This window comes from Anomaloglossus baeobatrachus, chromosome 3 (assembly GCF_048569485.1).
Source record: "Anomaloglossus baeobatrachus isolate aAnoBae1 chromosome 3, aAnoBae1.hap1, whole genome shotgun sequence".
Classification (NCBI taxonomy): Eukaryota; Metazoa; Chordata; class Amphibia; order Anura; family Aromobatidae; genus Anomaloglossus; species Anomaloglossus baeobatrachus.
Genome location: NC_134355.1, coordinates 647,579,015 through 647,601,513, shown reverse-complemented (window position 1 = coordinate 647,601,513; position 22,499 = coordinate 647,579,015).

Here is a 22,499-nt window from a genome sequence, read left to right as displayed (position 1 = left end):
TCGATTCCGGAGCAGCAGGCAACTTCATTCAGCAGGCTACGGTGGATAAATACCAGGTGCCTGTTCTCCCACTAGAAAACCCGCTGGTGATCGCCTCTGTAGATGGGAGACCCCTCTCTGACACCGTCTCGTTGATCACCAGGCCTATGGAATTACGGATCGGTGCCCTGCACACCGAGAAGATCACCTTCTACGTCCTCTCGCGCATGTCTCATCAGATCCTGCTGGGACTTCCATGGTTACGGGCACACGAACCGTCGGTCAGCTGGAGTACAGGTGAAATTACCCGATGGGTCTCCTCATGTCACGAGAGATGCCTGAAATCCATACAGCCCATCCGACGACCTCCGGTTCCAGAGTCTCTACCAGGACTGCCTTCCGCCTACTGGTCCTTCACAGACGTGTTTGATAAAAAGGAGTCAGAGATACTACCGCCTCATCATCCCTACGACTGTGCCATAGACTTACTGCCGGGAACTACGCCTCCTAGAGGAAGGATATACCCCTTGTCCCCTGCTGAAACACGGGCCATGTCTGCCTATATCACCGAGAGCCTGGAAAAGGGGTTCATTCGGAGATCTTCGTCCCCTGCTGGAGCAGGGTTTTTCTTCGTCAAGAAGAAGGAAGGTGATCTACGCCCCTGCATTGACTACCGGGGATTAAACCAGATCACCGTGAAAAATAAATACCCTCTGCCACTCATCCCCGAACTATTCGATCGGATCCGAGGAGCTCGTGTATTCACCAAGTTGGATCTCCGTGGGGCCTATAACCTGGTTCGCATTCGCTCTGGAGACGAATGGAAGACCGCATTCAACACTCGGGATGGGCACTACGAGTATTGTGTCATGCCCTTTGGTCTGTGTAATGCTCCGGCAGTCTTTCAAGAACTGGTGAACGACGTGTTCAGAGACCTCCTCTATGTCTGTGTCGTGGTGTATCTGGACGACATCCTGGTCTTCTCTCCGGACCTACAGACCCACAGAGAGAACGTGCTGCTAGTACTCCAAAGGCTTAGAGAGAACCGCCTGTACGCCAAGTACGAGAAGTGCGTTTTTGAAAAGTCGTCTCTTCCCTTCCTGGGTTAGGTAATCTCTGACACTGAAAAAAAGATAACCAGCACGATCTGAAATTGGCATGCATCATATAAAAAGTGAAAATTCACAAATTTATTCCAACTGTACTATAATAAAAAAAATGAGATTTTTAGCAAATAATTGATCAATTTTTTGAGCCACCCCTGCCAACGTCACGGCAAATCTCAATAGGGGGGTCCTACTCTACATTCTGTATTTCATGTGCCATGCGGCCTCCTAGATAAAGTTAAAAGCAGAACCATAATGGAGCACACATACCTGCAACCAGTATATAGCCGCTTCCATGTTGCAAAAAAGGCACTTGTGGATAGAGACCAGCCCAGGTCCCAGCATGTGGAGAAAGCCCCACACATACCAGGACTATATCAGAACTGATCCTCCCAGTGCCAAACAGCAACCATTGATAAAGGCGGACCAGATCCAAGAATGGTGCCTAATCAGCATTGCCTGTGGAAAGGGGTGAGGCAACTGAGTCTGAACAGCTACCAACAGGAGGAATATATTGCAAACCAAAATCAGGCGTGCATGGTATGGTGTTGGTCAGACACCAGATTTGTAGCATAACTACGGTCAAAACAGAGAAAAAAAGATAACCAGCACGATCTGAAATTGGCATGCATCATATAAAAAGTGAAAATTCACAAATTTATTCCAACTGTACTATAATAAAAAAAATGAGATTTTTAGCAAATAATTGATCAATTTTTTGAGCCACCCCTGCCAACGTCACGGCAAATCTCAATAGGGGGGTCCTACTCTACATTCTGTATTTCATGTGCCATGCGGCCTCCTAGATAAAGTTAAAAGCAGAACCATAATGGAGCACACATACCTGCAACCAGTATATAGCCGCTTCCATGTTGCAAAAAAGGCACTTGTGGATAGAGACCAGCCCAGGTCCCAGCATGTGGAGAAAGCCCCACACATACCAGGACTATATCAGAATTCCTCCTGTATTCCTCCTGTTGGTAGCTGTTCAGATTCAGTTACCTCACCCCTTTCCACAGGCAATGCTAATTAAGCACCATCTTGGATCTGGTCCGCCTTTATCAATGGTTGCTGTTTGGCACTGGGAGGATCAGTTCTGATATAGTCCTGGTATGGTGCAGAGCTTGCTCCACATGCTGGGACCTGGGCTGGTCTCTATCCACAAGTGCCTTTTTTGCAACATAGAAGCGGTTATATACAGGTTACAGGTATGTGTGCTCTATTATGGTTCTGCTTTTAACTTTATTTAGGAGGCCGCATGACACATGAAATACAGAATGTAGAGTAGGACCCCCCTATTGAGATTTGCCGTGACGTTGGCAGGGGTGGCTCAAAAAATTGATCAATTATTTGCTAAAAATCTCATTTTTTTATTGTAGTACAGTTGGAATAAATCTGTGAATTTTCACTTTTTATATGATGCATGCCAATTTCAGATCGTGCTGGCTCCCCTCAATCTCTGACACTGGCCTGCAGATGGACCCAGAGAAAGTGTCTTCCATCCTCAACTGGCCTCCTCCTTCCGGACTGAAGGCTATCCAACGCTTCCTCGGCTTTGCAAACTATTATCGTCAATTCATCCCGCACTTCTCTGCCCTGACTGCGCCTCTCTCTGCATTGACTAAGAAGGGAGCTAATCCTAAGGACTGGCCACCTGCGGCCGATGCCGCGTTCTGCTCTTTAAAACAGGCGTTTGCTTCTTCCCCGGTTCTCCATCGCCCTGAATTGAACCGACAGTTCACCTTGGAGGTGGATGCCTCCTCCTCAGGGGCCGGGGCAGTGTTAATGCAGAAATCCTCCACCGGGAAGATGGTCACTTGCGGATTCTTCTCCAAGAGCTTCTCGGCACCCGAACGCAACTACACCATCGGTGATCGAGAGCTACTGGCCATCAAGCTGGCCTTGGAGGAATGGCGCTATCTCCTGGAGGGAGCAGTATACCCTGTGATCATCTACACGGACCACAAGAATCTGGAGTACCTACCAAAGACTGAACCCGCGACAAGCCCGCTGGTCCTTGTTTTTTGCTCGATTTGATTTCCAACTCCATTTTCGGCCTGCGGATAAGAACGTGCGGGCAGACGCCTTGTCTAGATCCTTCGTGCCCGTAGAGCAGGAGGAGGAGACGTTCCAGCCCATCATCAGCCCCAGTAAAGTTATTACGCTGGCTCCTGTCACTCTGGCTCAGATTCCCCCTGGGAAGACCTATGTCTCAGATACTGACAAACAAAGAGTCCTACACTGGGGTCATGCCTCAAAAATCGCCGGCCATGCTGGTCAGAAGAAGACTTGGAGTACGATTGTCCGTCACTATTGGTGGCCGTCCCTCCGTAAAGACGTCGCAACCTTCGTCTCAGCCTGTCCATCTTGTGCCCGGAACAAGACACCCAAGCACCTGCCATATGGATGTCTTCTGCCTTTGCCCATTCCTTCCGTTCTGTGGCAACACATTGTAATGGACTTTATTACGGACTTACCCTTGTCCTCCGGACACACGGTCATATGGGTTGTGGTGGACCGTTTCTCAAAGATGGCTCACTTCGTTCCCATGGCCGGGCTGCCCTCTGCCCAGGAGCTCGCTGACTCCTTCATACAACACATATTCCGATTCCATGGCTTTCCTACACACATTGTGTCCGACAGAGGAACTCAGTTTACCTCGCGCTTCTGGAGGGCTCTGTGCAAACATCTGGGAGTAACCTTGGACTTTTCTTCGGCCTACCACCCTCAGTCGAATGGCCAAGTGGAACGGGTCAATCAGATCCTGACCTCCTTCCTGCGCCACTACGTCAACATCCATCACGACGATTGGTCCACGCTCCTTCCTTGGGCTGAATTCTCCCATAACCAGCACATCAGCGAGTCCACCTCCAGCTCTCCCTTCCAGGTCGTTTACGGACTTCAGCCTTCTGTCCCGTTGCCAGTATCCTCGGCTTCAGATGTCCCTGCTGCAGATGCCCTGGTCCGGGACTTCTCAGCTATATGGAACTCGGTCAAGACTTCCCTAGAGCGTGCTTCCTTGCAGATGAAGAGACATGCGGACAAGAGGCGCCTGGATCCCCCGTGTTTCTCCCCAGGTGATCTGGTCTGGCTTGCATCCAAATATGTCCGACTGAAGTTACCATCGTACAAGTTGGATCCTCGTTACATCGGGCCGTTTAAAGTCATCAGCAAGATTAATGCTGTCTCCTACAAGCTGCAGCTCCTGGCCACGATGCGGATACCCAACTCCTTCCATGTCTCCTTGCTCAAGCCTGTTGTCCTTGGTCCCTTCTCCGCTGGTGTCGGTACTTCTCCTCCTCCCATCGCTGATGATGACATCTATGTGGTAAGGGATATCGTGGCCATGAAGACCGTGCGAGGTCGCCATTTCTTCCTGGTGGACTGGGCGGGTTATGGTCCCGAGGATAGGTCCTGGGAGCCCCGGGAGAATGTTGGCATTCCTCTGATACGTGCCTTCCTGTCCCGATTGCGGGGAGGGGGGCGTGGGGGAGGGGGTACTGTCACGCTCTCCGGTCCCCGTGGCCCGGTTCCCATGCCCCGCTCTCCGGTTCCCGGCGGCGTCCCCTGCTCACCGCTCCGGTCCCGGCTTCCTCTTCCTCGCCTGCACCCTCCATGTGTCCTGCTCCCCGCTCCCGGCGCCCCTCTGCGACGCGGGACTCACAGCCGGGCACTCCTGCTTCCTCTGCATCGCTCCCTGTACTGGCTTCTGGCACACGGGCCTCGCGCATGCGCATTAGGGCGCGCGCGCAGTCATTGACCCTCTCTTAAAGGGCCAGCACCTAGAAACAGGAAATTGCATAGACAGGTACAGGGTATATTAGGATTCTCTTTTCTGGTGGGCGGGGCCTGTTCTACGTGTTTGGTAAGCTAGGAGTTCAGGTCCCCGTATTGCTGTGTCCAGTATTAACCCCTGTCTGTCTCGCAGAGCCTGTCCTGCCACGCCAGCCAGTCCTGACCACGTCCGCTCCAGTACTCTTGACGGTGACTTTGGCGGATGTTCCACCACCTCTTCAGCTCCGCCAGTCTCCAGTCCCTGGCTCCGTTTGGTGACCCGTCCTCTCGCTCAGCAGGTTCCGGATTCCACCTGATCCTACAACCCGGCCTCGGGCCCTGAGCCTCGTCACCCGGACTACCGTCTAGAACTCTGTGTTCCCAGCGACATCTACTTTCCAGCTCTCATACGGACTGTCTTGCTACCAATAGTGCTTCGGCTGCCGTGCATCAAGGTCCTCTGGCGGGGTGACCGGTCTGGCTGCCTCACCAGGGGAACCCGGTGTACGGTCCAGTGTTTCCACCACCCGGACGTAACACCTACATGGACCTTATGCTGTAATGTAATCAGCATTAACAGAGGGTGACAAATGGATGACAGCATTCAATGCCCAAGAAGGTCACAATGAATATCAACTGTAGTTGTGCCTTTCAGATTATGCAGTGCATGAACTGTGTTCAAGCCCTTTGTGAATGAGAACTTTTGTGATGTCTGGTACCAGAACATACTAGTGTATCTGGATGACATCCGAATCTTCTCCAGACTTAGATTCTTCATGTCACTCCATTCTGAAGAGACTCTGCTAAAAACACTCTTAATGCCAATGCCTCATGCACATCATCTTATCTAGAGGTGTACAAATGTATCCAGAAAAAAAGTTCTGCTATTTTGAATTGGCCACTACTGAATCCCAAAGCCCTCTAAGGGTATGTGCGCACATGAGTGCGCTCTGCACCGCAGCATTTTGTCACTGCATGTGCGCTTCAGAACGCAGCTGAAAAGCTGCATTCTGAAAATTTGCTGACTGCAGAATTTGTGCACTCTGGATGCTGCCTCTCACCATAGACAGAGTGGAGAAAGCATCCAGAACGCACAAAAGAAGTGACATGTTGCTTTTTAGAATGTAGCGTCTTGGCAGCATGCAAATCGCTGCGTTCTAAAACGCATTGTGCGCATGGATTATGCACAATCTTCATAGATTGTGCTGTGGAAGTAGGACGCTTGCAGTTACACTGCAGTGCAATACGTAGCGTAACTGCATGCAAATACGCAACGAGGGCACAGAGCCTTAAGCATTGTCTGCTTTGAAAATCATTACGGCCAGTTCATTAATGACTACTCTCAAGTGGTTGCTCCTCTTATGGCCCTATTTTGGAAGGGTACTACTTCTCGAAACTGGTCAGATTGCGCTGTTCAAGGCTGTAAAGTACTTAAATTTAGGTTTTACTCTTCTCCTGTCCTACACCATAAAAAATGTAGACAGACCATCTTTCCTTGAAATAGATGTGTGACGCCCTGGGCAAGCCAGGGGTCACAGGTCATCACACCACCACACCCTACACCCCAGTTAGGAACACCAAAGCTAACCCAAAATCCTTGTTGCCTTCCTCCAGGGGCTGATGTTCACACCAGGGGGTGGGCCAGGCGGTTGGCTCCGCCCACCGAGGAGTTCACAGCCCTGGAGGCGGGAGAACCAGGCAGATCAGTTTAGGAGGTGGAGGAGTAAACAAGTAGTCAAGTGAAAGTAGAAGGAAGTGAAGTGGTAGAGGAGCAAAGGAGAAAACTGGAGAAAAGGAGTAAAAGTGAGAGTAGAAAAGCCTGAAGTTGGTCCGGGTGTGTGCCCCGGACTGAGACAGCAAGGTCAGCAGACGGCAATGATTGTCCGCAGGGGTGACTGCTCGGGAGTTCCTGGAAGGACCGCGGATGGGTGGTGACCCGGCGGTCTGGAGCAGTGTGCAAAGGACAGTCAGCACCAGGGCAGGGGCCTCTCGGACCCCGGCAAGGCTAGGAGTCGCCATAATTTGCCAAATCCGTCAGTGAAGGGGACGTCTGTCTCCCAACAACCAAGTCCCGATTGACGGCAACAGCCCAACCATTACAGTAGAGACACCGCCACCGCCAGGGCACCAGTTCCTAAGGGCCAGCGCCTGCGGGCAATGAGTAGAGCTCCTCCGGTCCAGCTTGAAGCCGGGGAGCGGGTTACCGGTGGGAACCCATCGAGACCATCAACAACATTAGGTGCAGGAAAAGGGACATCACCGTCACCTACTGGGGAAAGCAAGTGCAGCCGTCCATGGGAACCGTCTTTCCAGCCGTGTGTTTTACAGAGAACTGTGTCAACGTCTCAGACTGAGTGAGTACCACAGTGCCGCAAGGCACAGCGCTGCCCCCGCGTCCCTGCGCCCACCAAGCCCTGCATCTTTCACCTCATCACCGGGCCCCGGGATCACCAACCCCTACCCACGGAGGGGCAACACAACAACTTGCTGCTTCACACCATCACTCCCGGGATCCCCACACCGAGCAGCGGTGGTGTTAACAAATCACCACAACCGTGGGTGGCGTCATGGACAATAGACTATATCCCAAAACGCAATCCCCTTTCACTCACGGGCGAGGAGTGCCGCTCGAGAACCCCCGGGATCCGGCCCACCGCTCGAGCCACCACTGAGCAGCAGCAGCCGGACCCGAGCAGAGGTTCTCTTCCACAGTTTCTCTAGAACTATAAATCTTCTCTGTAGATTATTTTCCAAGAAATGTTCTCCAGTAGAATATAATTGTTCCATTGATGACCAAGAACTCTTAACTATAAATTTAGCTCTTCAAGAATAGCAAAAGATGATATATACATGTATTGATCATATATTCTGTCTAAAAATATCTGGAATATCTTCAGTCAGCCCATAGGCTGAACCCCTGCCAAACTTGTTGCCTCCTTTTCTTCTCACATTTTAACTTCATCCTCACCTACCATCCAGCCCAAAAAAAACTGCAGGACTGACGCCCTATCAAGGTCCTTTGATCCTTGCGAAACCTCCAAAGATACACCATCTCATGTACTTGAACCAGAACATATTCTTGCTGCAATCTCTTACTCTAATGTTCAACCTTACTAACGTTCTTTAGTCACGTCACCAAAATTTGCTCTTCTCCAACTCCCCTGGAGTTAAATAAACTGCTAAACTCCATTCTCATGTCTACTGATAACCTTAATGGAGACAAGACATCAAAAGAACTCATAGTTTCTTTCTATCAGTATGGGCAGTATCTTCTTGTCAAGTGCCTTTTGATGCTCTCCAGCCTTTCCCTATAACACAAGATCCTTCGTCTGAAACTTCTATGGACTTTGTAACACATCTTCCTGAGCGTGCAAGGGTTCACTATTAATGGGGTCACAGTGGATCATTTCTCCAAGATGTTTTTACCATACTATGAAGAAAAAGACATGGATCGCACATCCCAAAAATACAATGATCTAAAGCCGCTAGGCAAAAAATTAAATAGAACATGAGGTTCTTTTGTTACCATTCTGATCAGATTGTATTAAGCCCACTGCCACGTCACGGCAAACCTCTTGAGTGGGTCCCTAACCTGACCTTTTTGTGTGGCACCGTGCACTGATCACCGCCGCAGTAACAAAGCGCCAGCAAGGCGGGCGACCTGGTGCCTCACAGCACCCATGCTGCAAGGCAAAGCCCCCAAGGCTCCAGGCCGCGCCGCCCCACCGACACCACACCACCACAACAGCAGCCACCACACAGCACCAGCACACAGTGAGAGGAGCTGTGCACTCACCTCCCACTGGCTCCCATATGTGAACTGGGAGCAAAAAGAAGGCTGACCCCTCTTGCAGTCTCCTGCTGATTAAAATCACCTGTGCTATGAAGAAAAAGACATGGATCGCACATCCCAAAAATACAAATTTGATGTTATTTTTAACATGACGGTCCTGAGGAAGGGAGCAGGTGCTCCTGAAACGCGTAGACCCATATGCAAATAAAGTGACATTGATCTTCATCATCTGAACGAGTGATCTGTTGGCGCGGCATTTGAACACCCTTCTCTATTGTTTCCTGGCAAACAAAAGCATCAAATACGCAATGCGCCACAGTGAGCAGTCTAATTTTCTAATGTGGCCTTGCACTGCCATCTCAGATGACTTACAGGGTTAGTAATGTGGGGGTCATAAACCACTCCCAATTACTAATTCAGACCCTGATGACTGCTGTGATTTCTTTTTTTTGATAAATCACAGCTGTCATTAACTCCTTATATTGCCCCTATTGCCACCGCTCCAGGGCAATTAGGATGAGCCAGGTAAAACATCTGACTTGGCTCATATAATGGTTGTGTGGCGCCCTGGACTAGCCAGGTCGTCACAGGTACTGCAACATACACCCCCACCCCGAGACAGGCACATCAGCCAGACACAAAATCCTTGTTGCCTCCCTCCAGGGGCTGATGTCCACACCAGGTGGGGTGGAGCCAGGCAGTTGGCCCCACCCACTGAGGAGTTCACAGTCCTGGAGGCGGGAAAAGGAAGGAGTTCCGTTAGGGAAGTGAAGGAGTGAGGAGCAAACTGACCGTGTCCGGGTGTGTGGCCCAGGCACTAAGAGCAAGGTTGGCAGACGGTGGTGGCTGTCTGCAGGAGAGGCAAATCAACGCGGAACTGTAGGACCAGGGACGGGCGGTGGCCCGCCGCTACCGAACCGGGGAGCCAAGTGAAGCCAGCACACACAGGCAGGGCCTACGGACCCCGACTAGGCTTGGAGTCGCCATTAGAGGTCAAATCCATCAGTGACCGGAACCCCAGGGGTTTCCTAACAGCCAAGACCCGATTGAAGGCAACCGTCCAACCAGCAGAAGGAAATACAGCTACCGCCATAGCTAGAGTTCCAAGGGCCAGAGCCTGCGGGCAAAAGGGCTCCTCCGGCGCATATATACGTTGGGGAGCGGGTTACCGGTGGGAATCCATCGGGATCAAACATACACAAAGGTGCAGGGAAAGGCAGCCACCACCAACCGTCCGGGAGAAGCTACAGCAGCCGGCTGCGGGACCCGTCCATCCAGCCGTTTGGTTTACCAGAGACTTTGCGTACATATGTGGCTGAGTGAGTACAACCGTGCCATCCGGCACCGCGCTGCGCAGTCCAGGCGACCTTGCAACTCGCCAACCCTGCCTCCCCGTCACCACACCGGGCCCCGGGACAACCAACCCCTAACCACGGAGGGGAAAACAACATCCCAGCTGCTTCCTGCCATCGCTCCCGGGATCCCCGTCACCAGCAGCGGTGGTGCCCCAACCTCACCACAACCCGTGGGTGGCGTCACGACTAAATCCCCAAACCAAACACCCCCTTTCACTCACGGGCGAGGAGCGCCGCTCAAGTCCCCGGATCCGGCCCACCGCTCGAGCCACCGAGCAGCCATCGCAGTAGCGCCGGACCCAAGCGTTAGCGAGCGAAGCGGCGTCCTTCCCCGCCCACGACAGTTGTGCTAAGTTTGGGGCAGCTGCAGGTTTCTATTTTTAGGCTGGGGAGAATGCCATAAATATGGGCCTCCACAGCCTGAGATTACCAGCCCCCAGCTGTCCACTTTATCTTAGCTGGGTTTCAAAATTGGTGGGACCGCACATCGTTTTTTTTTAATTATTTAAATTATTGAAATAAAAAAAAGCCGCATTTTGACACACAGCTAAGATAACGCACACAGCTGGGTGCTGCAGCCTGTAGCCGTCTGCTTTATCTGTGCTGGGTATCAAGGGAACCAATCACAGACGCCTGCAAAGAGGGTGGGGAGGGAAAGCAGAACTGCAACCAAACACAGACACTGTTACAGAGTCTAGGCGGAGGAAGCAGTGCATATTCATGAACTTTAAAGATAGAACCAGGAAGCAGTGTGCCAGCCACCGGGAAACTCTGTAAGTATAATTCTCCTGCTTTAATCCCCGTAATACTCTGTCTGAAACCAACTGTGAGTCAGAAATGCATCCAGGCAGCCATGCTGTTCCCATTCAGTTTCAGCACTTTCCCATCCATTACAGCATTTTTACATCTCTCCCAGACCTACTTCCAAGGTTCTCCAGAAAATTATTTGCGTTTCCCATTAATTTGCATTAGATTCGTTATTCGGTACAAATACATGACTAATAGAAATTATTTGGCACAAAGAATCCGAACCCAAATATTTGTCTATTTGCCCATCTCTAATGATTATGTACCTGTCTTGACTTCTTGGCCGAGCGCCGCTCCCTTCCTCTGTGACTGTTGCCCTTTGTTGTGCTCCACATTGGGCCTTACAAGTGGTTACACCCTATTCAGTGACATGATATCCCAAAGACTTTTGAGGTCCAATTAGATTTACAACTGTGTCTGAGTGTTGACTCTGTAATGTGTTCAGTTGCTGTTTTGAGTTTGGCACAATGCAGTATCTTCAGTTAACATCTTTGCCTCAGACTCATATGTTTTCTACAAGATCTACTGGTTAACAAATCGTTTGCTGTAAGCGGCTCAAACTGCTTTTTAGCATGTAATAAGCACATATCTATTTGCTGGTTAACCCATTTGGTGTAAGTGTCTCAAACTACTTCTCTGAGTTTGTTCACATTACATATTATCTGCTGATGCTTAACCCCTTAATTACAAACTAAAATTAGAGCTTGTTCTCATTGTCCTAAAGACTGCTTTACACGCAAAGTGAAAAGCACCTTCCCCCGTCGGGTGTGCATCACGGGCAAATCACTGCCCATGGCGCATAACATCGCTAGGACCCGTCACACGGACTTACCTGCCTAACGAACCGCCTCCTTCTAAGGCTGCGGTTTGTGCGACGTCACATGGCAGCCGTCCAATAGAAGCGGAGGGGTGGAGAGCAGCCGAAAGAAAGCCTCGTTGCCGGAGGAAGCAGGTAAGGTGTTGTTCCTCGTTCCTGGGGTGTCACACGTAGCGATGTGTGCTGCCTCAGGAACGACGAACAACCTGCGTCCTGCAACAGCAACGATATTTGGGATTAGAATAACATGTCAACGATCAATGATTAGGTGAGTAATTTTGATCGTTAGCGGTCATTCGTATGTTTCACACGCAACAATGTCGCTAACGAGGCCGGATGTGCGTCACACATTCCGTGACTCCAATGACATCTTGTTAGCGATGTCGTTGCGTGTAAAGCCCCTTTAAGTCTGCTGTGGCTTCTATTGTTTCAGGCCTTAAGTTTTCCTTTTAGTCTGCCCTCCCGATTCTGTGGCTACCAATGTGTCTTGCCTGACGTGTTTGCCATTCAACATATGCGTTTGTCATATTTTGTCATATGTTTGTGAGTGGACTCACTCTGACTTGTGGCTTTGTGAATCCACCTCACCAGATGCACCTAACAGATCCCAAGAACTCTCAATCTAATATCCACCATAGGAGTATGAAAAACTCTTGTGTAGCTACATAAAGAATATCAAATATCACTAGAAGATGTGGATGCATAAAACATTTTTTATATTTTATTATAGGAAAGTGGCATTTGGAGAAATCGTTAGATACAGACCATGTTGGTAGATTGCTGCCACCACTAGGGGGAGCCGAGAAGGTTACTTAAATTGAAAACAATAACAATGGAAGTGCTTAGCTCCCTCTAGTGGTGACTGCAGGAGGCCAGCATTGTACATTTATAGGTATCTGGAGCTTTGTGTCAGACTGTAATAAGGATATTAAAAAAATGCTTAATGCAATAACATTTATCTAAAAAGCACACAAAAAAATATTAAAAGCAACATCAATCATTTTTATTGCAAATAGTTGCAATTATTGTTCTTCACCTGTTTCATTTTCTTCTTTATTTATTCTCCGCAGAGGATTCCTGGGAGAATCTCCTGTCTCCATTTCATGGCATGCAAACGACATGACTGTAATGTGACAGGATGAGTGATGGAGGTGCGGCCAGTGAGATGTTACTGTGATTCTTAAAATTAATAAGAGGTCACAGTGCCGGGTAATGAAGCCGACAAATACCGGAAGAGGTGCCGAGAGCGACGGTATCCACACTGCTATCACACCCAGTATCTAAATGTACAGTACAGTATATTAGTCTACAAAAGCCAAGGTTTGCAGCAGATGAGTGTATGATGAGCTTCTGCACCAGCTGAGGTGTGCATTGTGAGGTTCTGCAGCAGCTCAGGTGTGTATGATGAGCTTTTATAGCAGCTGATGTGTTTATTATGAGGTTTTGCAGCAGCTGAGGTTTGTGTTACAAGGTTCTGCAACAATAGAGGCATTTATTATGAGGTTCTGCAGCAGCTGAGGTGTGGTGTTACAAAGTTCTGCAGCAACTGAGGTTTGTGTTACAAGGTTCTGTAGCAGCTGAGGTGTTTATTATGAGGTTTTTGTTACAAGGTTTTACAGCAGCTGAGGTGTGTGTTACGAGGTTCTGCAGCAGGTTAGGTGTGTTACAAGGTTCTGCGGCAGCTGAGGTGTGTGTTATGAGGTTCTGCAGCAGGTTAGGTGTGTTACAAGGTTCTGCGGCAGCTGAGGTGTGTGTTATGAGGTTCTGCAGCAGGTTAGGTGTGTTACAAGGTTCTGCGGCAGCTGAAGTGTGTTACAAAATTTTGCAGCATTTGAGGTGTGTGTGTGTTACGAGGTTCTGCAGCAGCTGAGGTGTGTGTTACAAGGTCCTGCAGCAGCAGATGGGTGTGTTTTGTGAAGTTCTGCAGCAGCTGACGTGAGTTGCAAGGTTCTGCAGCAGCTGACGTGAGTTACAAGATTCTGCAGCAGCTGAGTTGTGTGTTACAAGATTCTGCAGCAGCTGAGGTGTTTATTATGAGGTTCTGCGGCAGCTGATGGGTGTGTTTCTAAGGTCTGCAGCAGCTGAGGTGCGTATTATAAGGTTTTGCTACATATGAGGTATGATGATGTACAATTCAATCTGCAGCGGCTGAAAAACCTCTTATTGGAAAGAAAGGCAGCACTACAGTCAATACATAATTACCGTAAGGGAAGGAATTGCTGTTGCAAAAAGTGATTTATGCCTACAGGAAAAGACGGACCGTTGTGTCGCTGTGAGTTCTGGGGTTCATCCCCTTCCACTTGTATTTAGGTTGTATTTCCATACATAATGCTGATGATGACATGCCCTGTCTGCTCTGCTCTGTGCACTGTGGCCTCAGTAAGAGGCTGTTGCTCATTTCACAAGTCCCCAGCCTCGCCTCCCCATTCCCACGCCATATCCTGTCCACCGCCATTAACTTGAGAACGGCGGAGAGCTATAGGCATAGAAGTGGCGTCTAGGTATAGTAAAGTAGCCATGCGTTACACAATGAAACCACCTATAGCGCCACCTGGTGGAAAACAACGGAGTTAGCATTTTTATCACGAAAACGAAATAGAGAAAAAAAGTGAATTACAAAGTTGTAGGGCATCATCAATTCAATACGAATCGACACCTTGCATACAGGAATGCTATGATATGAAACCCATGACCCCCCCCCCAAAACATTGAATGCTGGTCACGCATATGGCGCTCATTAGTGGCCCCCGTCAGCTGCAATGCACATCTGGACTCTGCACAGCATACTGTATCTTGCTGCACGTTGTGCAATATGGTAGGTGACACGTTTGCACAAGCATCTGTGATACGTCGTCGTAGGTCCTGCAATGTTGGTGGAGGGGTCGCATACACCTGCTGTTTGATGTGACCTCACAGAAAGAAGTCCAATGGGGTCAGGTCAGGTGAGCGTGGAGGCCACTCCATGCAGCCACCATACCCAATGACTTGTAGGAAGGTCTCCATGAGGTATCGCTTCACGTCCGCAGCCTTGTGAGTTTTACACGTTCTAATCATAGCATTTCTGTATGCAAGGTGTCAATTCCTATTGAATTGATGATGCCCTACAACTTTGTAATTCACTTTTTCTCTATCTCGTTCCGAGATAAAAATGCTAACTCTGTTGTTTTCCACCAGGTGGTGCTACAGGTGGTTTCATTGCGTAGCACATGACTACTTTACTATACCTAGACACCACTTCTATGCCTATAGCTGCCGCCGTTCTCAAGTTAATGGCGGTGGACAGGATATGGGTGGACACACTGTATAAAGTTTGGGGCGGAGAACTGTGGACTGTGGAGAAGCTGTTATCTGGATGATCTTCAAAAATGTCACAGTACATATAAATCAGCCTTGAGTGAATAACTGCTGAACCTGAAAGCATTTCGTAGTGGAGGGTAGATGTAATGATCAGCGAAGGATTGAACTCAGCACCGACCCGCCTCTGCCCCCTAACACACAATCATTGGGAAGGGGGGAGTTTTTAAATTACAGAAAATTGGCAAATAAGTAACTTTTTTTAGTGTTCACAAAAATTTGTACGTAGTTGTGCAAATATTTAACTTTTTTTTTTTCGTTTTTATGCCAGCGCCAGATACTTTCCTAAATAGAACTGGATCCTTATGGCGGGTCAGGGCCTAGCACTGCTCAACAGACCTGTTATAACATAATGGAAAGCCTCCGTCCCCTGTCTTAAACTCCAGTTCCGGTGGCTTCATCTTTTTCCAGCATCGCTCCAGTCGATCTCTGGTGATTTGTGACCTCCCGGCAGCTCCATTGTTTCATGGAGCGCGCCAGAGGTCACAACTCAATGCAAGTCTATGAGAGCCTCGTTCTGGCTCTCATAGAGTTGTATGGAGCACTTGTGAAGTAACTTCTGAGACTTCTGGTCAATCAGTAATTACTGTCACAAGATAGTGCCGCAGGATCGAAGCAAAGCTAAAAAAAAAAAAAAAAGGTGAAGACACCTGAAGGTAAGTATAATATTAGGGGGCTTACATTTAAAGCACCACTCCACTGCTACAAAAACAACAACTAAATAAACGCTGGAGTGGTACTTTAGCTTTGTTAAACTTTAATTACAGTTAGTTTAAAAAAAATTGTTAATGGTTTACAAAATACTAGATGTTTAAATTTTTGCTATAAGGTGTATTCATTTTTTAATCAACTGATTTGACTAAAAATGAAGATTTTGTAATGGACGTTATATTATTAACCTTACTTTCATCTTCTGGGTTAAAAAAATGTTCTTTGAAATGCAATTATGAGGAGCTGGCTGATGACTAAAAACTGTTGGACCAATGGACATAGTCCACGTCTCTAAAGGATGCAGCCTGTTTCACCACGGAGTGCTGGTTACGTCAATCTCATTGTATTTTATTAGATATTTTCTTGCTTGTCAGTTTAAGGTGCACAATAAAATGTTAATGGATTGGGAGGGACATCATGGGAGACACAGTTCACACGTATACATACCATGCTCATCCAGGCCCCAGAGCCATGAGATGTCTTGGTTGGATATTATGTACACAGAAGGCCAGGCACAAGATTGGTAATTAAAGTAAAGCAATCATTCCATTATTCTTGTGCCTCAGGAGCCCCAATTAAGCCTTTGTTCTCCCAGCCACTAGATCCGTTGTGTATTGTCATAGTAGACCTAGTGGAGAAGCGAGGGTCAGTGTCCGCTCTCGTTCACTACACTGGCTGTTTTGAGAAAGACCGTACTTACCAGGGCTCATCCTACTGAACACTTGCACTCCTTCCCTCTGGACAGAACACTACTCAGACAACACACAGTGAGGGAACTCATATACTGTCCCAGGTGAAGGGCTCGACCTCATGAAACTACCTTCAACAATGCACAGTTAACATTAGGTGTGGGTGTTCTCGTGGGCTGGGCTTGATCAGAGGGGGCGGCGGACAAGGGGATGGGAGTTATTGCTGGTTGGATCTGTATGCACTTGTTATGGTCGTGGTACCCGTTTAACGGTGGGAGATATGAAAGCTGTGGTCCAACCAAAAGTTGGGAGACAGTGGGTATCGCCTGGTAAGGGGACAGTCCCGGTTTGGTATCTTGTGGACTGGGGGCATCTTGTTTTGGCCATGTGCTGTAAGACACTGGATGGAAGAATAAAAATAGTTGCATCGTTAAACCTACCTAGATGATTAATACGACCTCAGATCTTCACAGCAATCTTGTGAAAAGTGAAAATTGTTCTTGTGTTCAGAGAGATATTAAGGTCTTATTTTCATAGGGGATGTACTCATTTTTGATGAGCTCTTTACAAGCCTAAATCTTTTGTTATAATCAGAAACTTTGCTTCTGTTCTTTGTTCTTCATTCAACCCCTTAGCTGGTGAAGCTACATATTTCTTTGTATGTCTTTGCTAGAAAAATATGCTGGATTATCACATTTTCTGGATTATCAGATGACTGAATAGTACTGAAAATAAATACATATTGACTCAAGTAGAGAGCTCAATCTATAATCTGTACCAGCCGCCCCCTCTATCATGTGCCAATAATATTGATGTTTTGGGTTTTTGGTGTTTTTTGTTTTGTTTTCTTTTAGATATTTTGGCCTCATAAGGCACCTCTGTGTGACTGCTACTGCTTCACCCTCTATACAGTAGGTGCGGAAAGTATTCAGACCTCTTTAAATTTTTCACTCTTTGTTTCATTTCAGATATTTGGTAAATTCAAAAAAGTTCATTTTTTTTCTCATTAATGAGCACTCTGGACCCCATCTTGACAGAAACCCCCCCCCAGAAATGTAGACATTTTTTCAGATTTATTAAACAAGAAAAACTGAAATATCACATGGTCATAAGTATTCAGACCCTTTGCTCAGACACTCATATTTAAGTCCCATGCTCTCCATTTCCTTGTGATCCTCCTTGAAATGGTTCTACTTCTTCATTGGAGTCCAGCTGTGTTTAATTACACTGATAGGACTTGATTTGGAAAGGCGCACACCTTCTATATAAGAACTCACAGCTCACAGTGCATGTCAGACCAAATGAGAATCATGAGGTCAAAGGAACTGCCCAAGGAGCTCAGAGACAGAATTGTGGCAAGGCACAGGTCTGGCCAAGGTTACAAAAGAATATCTGCAGTACTCAAGGTTCCTAAGAGCAAAGTGGCCTCCATAACCCTTAAATGGAAGAAGTTTGGGAACTCCAGAACTCTTCCTAGACCTGTCCATCCAGACAAACTGAGCAATCGTGAGAGAAGAGCCTTGCTGAGAGAGGTAAAGGTCACTGTGGATGAGCTCCTAAGATGCGGTAGGAAGATGGGAGAAAGTTCCACAAAGTCAACTATCACTGCAGCCTCCACCAGTCGGGCCTTTATGGCAGAGTGGCCCGCTGGAAGCCTCTCCTCAGTGCAAGACATGAAAGCCTGCATAGAGTTTGCAAAAAAACACATGTTGGGATTTGAAGGCCCTTCTTCACACCAGTCAAGCTAATCTACCCCAACAAATTAAGCAGTCTTCTCTGTTTAAGGATACAATAGCAGCCTGGAGGGCAGTGAGGAAGCATTACAAGTTGGCATATAAAATTTCTAAATATCTACCCCTATGGGATAATCCAGGGTTCAGCCAGGGAATTAGCAATAATCTATTTGAAGAATGGAGGCGGAAAGGTATACCAAGGGTCTCCCATCTTTTTCATCCTTCTGAGCCAAGATGGTTGGGGAGGAAAGAATTGGTAGACAATTATGGGTTGAATCCGAACCAAATAATCCAGTATGATCAGGTGAAGCATAAGGTTATGGCTCAATTGCAAGACATATCGTCAGAGGTGTCACTTAATACATTTGACGGCCTGGTCAAGTTGGCACAAACGTCCTCCTCAATTTCATCTCTATATGGGGCAATGCGAAACCAGTTGACTGGCTATCAGCCAGAGAGTTTCTTTAAGCCATGGGAAAAGCAACAAGGGGCCCCCGACATTGGAACAAAGATCAGGGAGTGGTGGAGGGCCCTACGAAAGGCAATACTGAATGAACAGTGGCGGGAGACTCAGTATAAAGTGATGCATCAGGCGATCTATGCATTCAATTTGCCCAGAAAGCGTGAGAATCCTGAGAGGATTACTCATTGTCCGAAATGCAATTTAGAAGCAACGGATCTCTACCATGGATTGTGGCTGTGTCCCCACCTTGAGCCACTGTGGGCCCAAGTATCAAAGTGTGTGGCTAAAGTCTGGGACATCAAACTCCTTCTCTCCCCTACTCTGGTTCTGTTCCATGCGTGGGAGGGGGTGAGCGTCGAGGGGAGGAGGAGTGAACATCCCCCTTCACTACTACATGTAATCATACTTGCAACAAAGAGGATGATACTGAAATATTGGTTGGAGTCAAAAGTACCCTCGTTCGAAGAAGTAATAATCCATATAAAACGGCTGATGGAGTTAGAGAGCCTTGATGCTGGAAGGAAGTCGGGACGATTGGGCAGTCACTTCAAAAGTGGAGGGAGTTTATTATAACCTACTTCAATTCGGAGGAAATAGAACGCTTAATGTCACCATTTAAGGAGACGGCGTGGTATCACTCTGAGAAGTTAGGTGGTACACTCGGAGGATTGGAGGTGGGGGTTGAAGGTGACTAGGTGGGAGTGGGTTTGAGTAGTGGGGGTTTCGGGGGGGGGAGTAGGAGAGTTTAACAGGATGGTTGCAAATTCATTCATATAGCTAGTTATAAGGGTTTCCGTGAGGTATTAAAGATTCTGAGTCTTACTGTGAACACTGTGAACATTGATTAGATGTTGTATTACTGAATTGTAAATGGAGCGATATACCATTTTCTTGTCATTTTGCTGATAATTTTGTTGATATTATTAATATTATTTGTTCTATGTAATGATTTGTTTGCTTTTGAATATAAATAAAAAATATAATTTAAAAAAAAAAAAAACCACATGTAGAAATAAGATTCTCTGGTCTGATGAGACGAAGATAGAACTTTTTGGTGATAATTCTAAGTGGTATGTGTGGAGAAAACCAGGCACTGCTCATCACCTGAACAATACAATCCCAACAGTGAAACATGGTGGTGGCAGCATCATGCTATGGGAGCGTTTTCAGATGCAGGGACAGGACGACTGGTTGCAATTGAAAAAAGATGAATACGGCCAAGTACAGAGATCCTGGAAGAAAACCTCTTCCAGAGTGCTCTGGACCTCAGACTTGGCCGAAGTTTCACCTACCAACAAAACAATGACTTTAAGCACACAGCTATAATAACAAAGGAGCGGCTTTAGAACAGTTCTGTGACCATTTTTGACTGGCCCAGGCAGAGCCCTGACCTAAACCCAATTGAGCATCTCTGGAGAGACCAGAAAATGGCATCCACCAACGTTCACCACCCAACCTGACAGAACTGGAGAGTATCTGCAAGGAAGAATGGCCGAGGATCCCCAAATCCAGGTGTGGAAAATTTGTTGCATCATTCCCAAGAAGACTCATGGCTGTACTAGCTTAAAAGGGAGGGTGCTTCTACTCAATACTGAGCAAAGGGTCTGAATACTTATGACCAAGTGATATTTTAGTTTTTCTTGTTTAATAAATTTGCAAAAATTTCTACATTTGTTTTTTTTCTGTCAAGATGAGGTACAGAGTGTGCATTAATGAGAAAAAAATGAACTTTTTTGACTTTACCAAATGGCTGCAATGAAACAAAAAAAATGAAAAATGTAAAGCGGTCTGAATACTTTCCATACCCACTGTAGCTATCCCTCTATATTAAATCCTTTTATGACTAGGTAATTAGGTAATTTTTCAGGGGGTTCTTTTCCCTCCACACAGCAGAATGAGGGAAATATATATTTTTTGCAGGATGAGTTGTAGTTTTGTCTTACACCATTCAGTTTATCATGTATTGGAAAATGAAGAAAAAAATTCAAGTATAGTGAAACGGTGAAGAAAAATAAATAAAAATGCTGCTACAGGTTTTATTTTCCTCCGCTTGTCTCCCAAGGTAATGTGGTTCAATTATAAATACTGTCCCAAAGACAAATACAGTATAAGTTGATTAATTTCAAGGGAAACGTTGTTATTCATAACCCTATTATGAGTAGGAATGTCTCCTTTGAATTGCATATAGATATACTGTATTTGTCTTTGGATCTGCATTTCTGATGGTAATAACTAGAAATGGACGCACTCGCATATAACGGGACCGGCGGGACCCTCTTCTCTCTCTCTTTTTTTTTTTTTTAAATCTGCATCCAGTCCGAAATCCAGCCCCCATATAAGTCTACGGGGATTCCCCCTTGCATGAATTCGGCTCTACTTGGTACTCGATCGAGCAACAGGGTGCTTGGGTATTCGCGGTGCTCAGCAGAGTATCGCGAGTGCTCGGATGTATCGGCTCAGTTCACTGAATGATGCGAGCAGGCACTGGGTGAGAGCCACTTGCAGGCTCCGAATGGCTATCTCTTTGGGAAAAACAACATTTTCAAATGCAGTGTCCCCAAAACTCCCCCCAGAAAACTCTCCCTCCTCCGGTAATGCTCTGTTTACAGCTGGCTGTATCTGAACGGAGAGCCAAACTGGTCAATTATTGAGTTTCATTATACTGATTACTGCAATTGAGCGTGTCTGAGCATCTGAGATTCTCAAGCATGGTAGTGTTCACTCATCACTAGTTACTAGTACCAAGCATGGTAGTGCTCGCTCATCACTAGTTACGAGTACTGAGCACCTGAGCATGGTAGTGCCCACTCATCACTAGTTACGAGTACTGAGCACCTGAGCATGGTAGTGCCCACTCATCACTAGTTACGAGTACTGAGCACCTGAGCATGGTAGTGCCCACTCATCACTAGTTACGAGTACAGAGCAGCTGAGCATGGTAGTGCTCACTCATCACTAGTTACGAGTACTGAGCACCCGAGCATGGTAGTGCCCGCTCATCACTAGTTACGAGTACTGAGCAGCTGAGCATGGTAGTGCTCACTCATCACTAGTTACGAGTACTGAGCACCTGAGCATGGTAGTGCTCGCTCATCACTAGTTACGAGTACTGAGCACCTGAGCATGGTAGTGCCCACTCATCACTAGTTACCAGTACTGAGCACCCGAGCATTGTAGTGCTCACTCATCACTAGTTACGAGTACAGAGCACCTGAGCATGGTAGTGCTCGCTCATCACTAGTTACCAGTACCGAGCATGGTAGTGCTCGCTCATCACTAGTTATGAGTACCAAGCATGGTAGTGCTCGCTCATCACTAGTTACGAGTACTGAGCACCTGAGCATGGTAGTGCCCACTCATCACTAGTTACGAGTACAGAGCAGCTGAGCATGGTAGTGCTCACTCATCACTAGTTACGAGTACTGAGCACCCGAGCATGGTAGTGCCCGCTCATCACTAGTTACGAGTACTGAGCAGCTGAGCATGGTAGTGCTCGCTCATCACTAGTTACGAGTACTGAGCACCTGAGCATGGTAGTGCCCACTCATCACTAGTTACCAGTACTGAGCACCCGAGCATTGTAGTGCTCACTCATCACTAGTTACGAGTACAGAGCACCTGAGCATGGTAGTGCTCGCTCATCACTAGTTACCAGTACCGAGCATGGTAGTGCTCGCTCATCACTAGTTATGAGTACCAAGCATGGTAGTGCTCGCTCATCACTAGTTACGAGTACTGAGCACCTGAGCATGGTAGTGCTCGCTCATCACTAGTTACTAGTACCAAGCATGGTAGTGCTCGCTCATCACTGGTTACGAGTATTGAGCACCCAAGCATGGTAGTGCTTGCTCATCACTAGTTATGAGTACCAAGCAACCGAGCATGGTAGTGCTTGATCATCACTAGTTACAGATACCG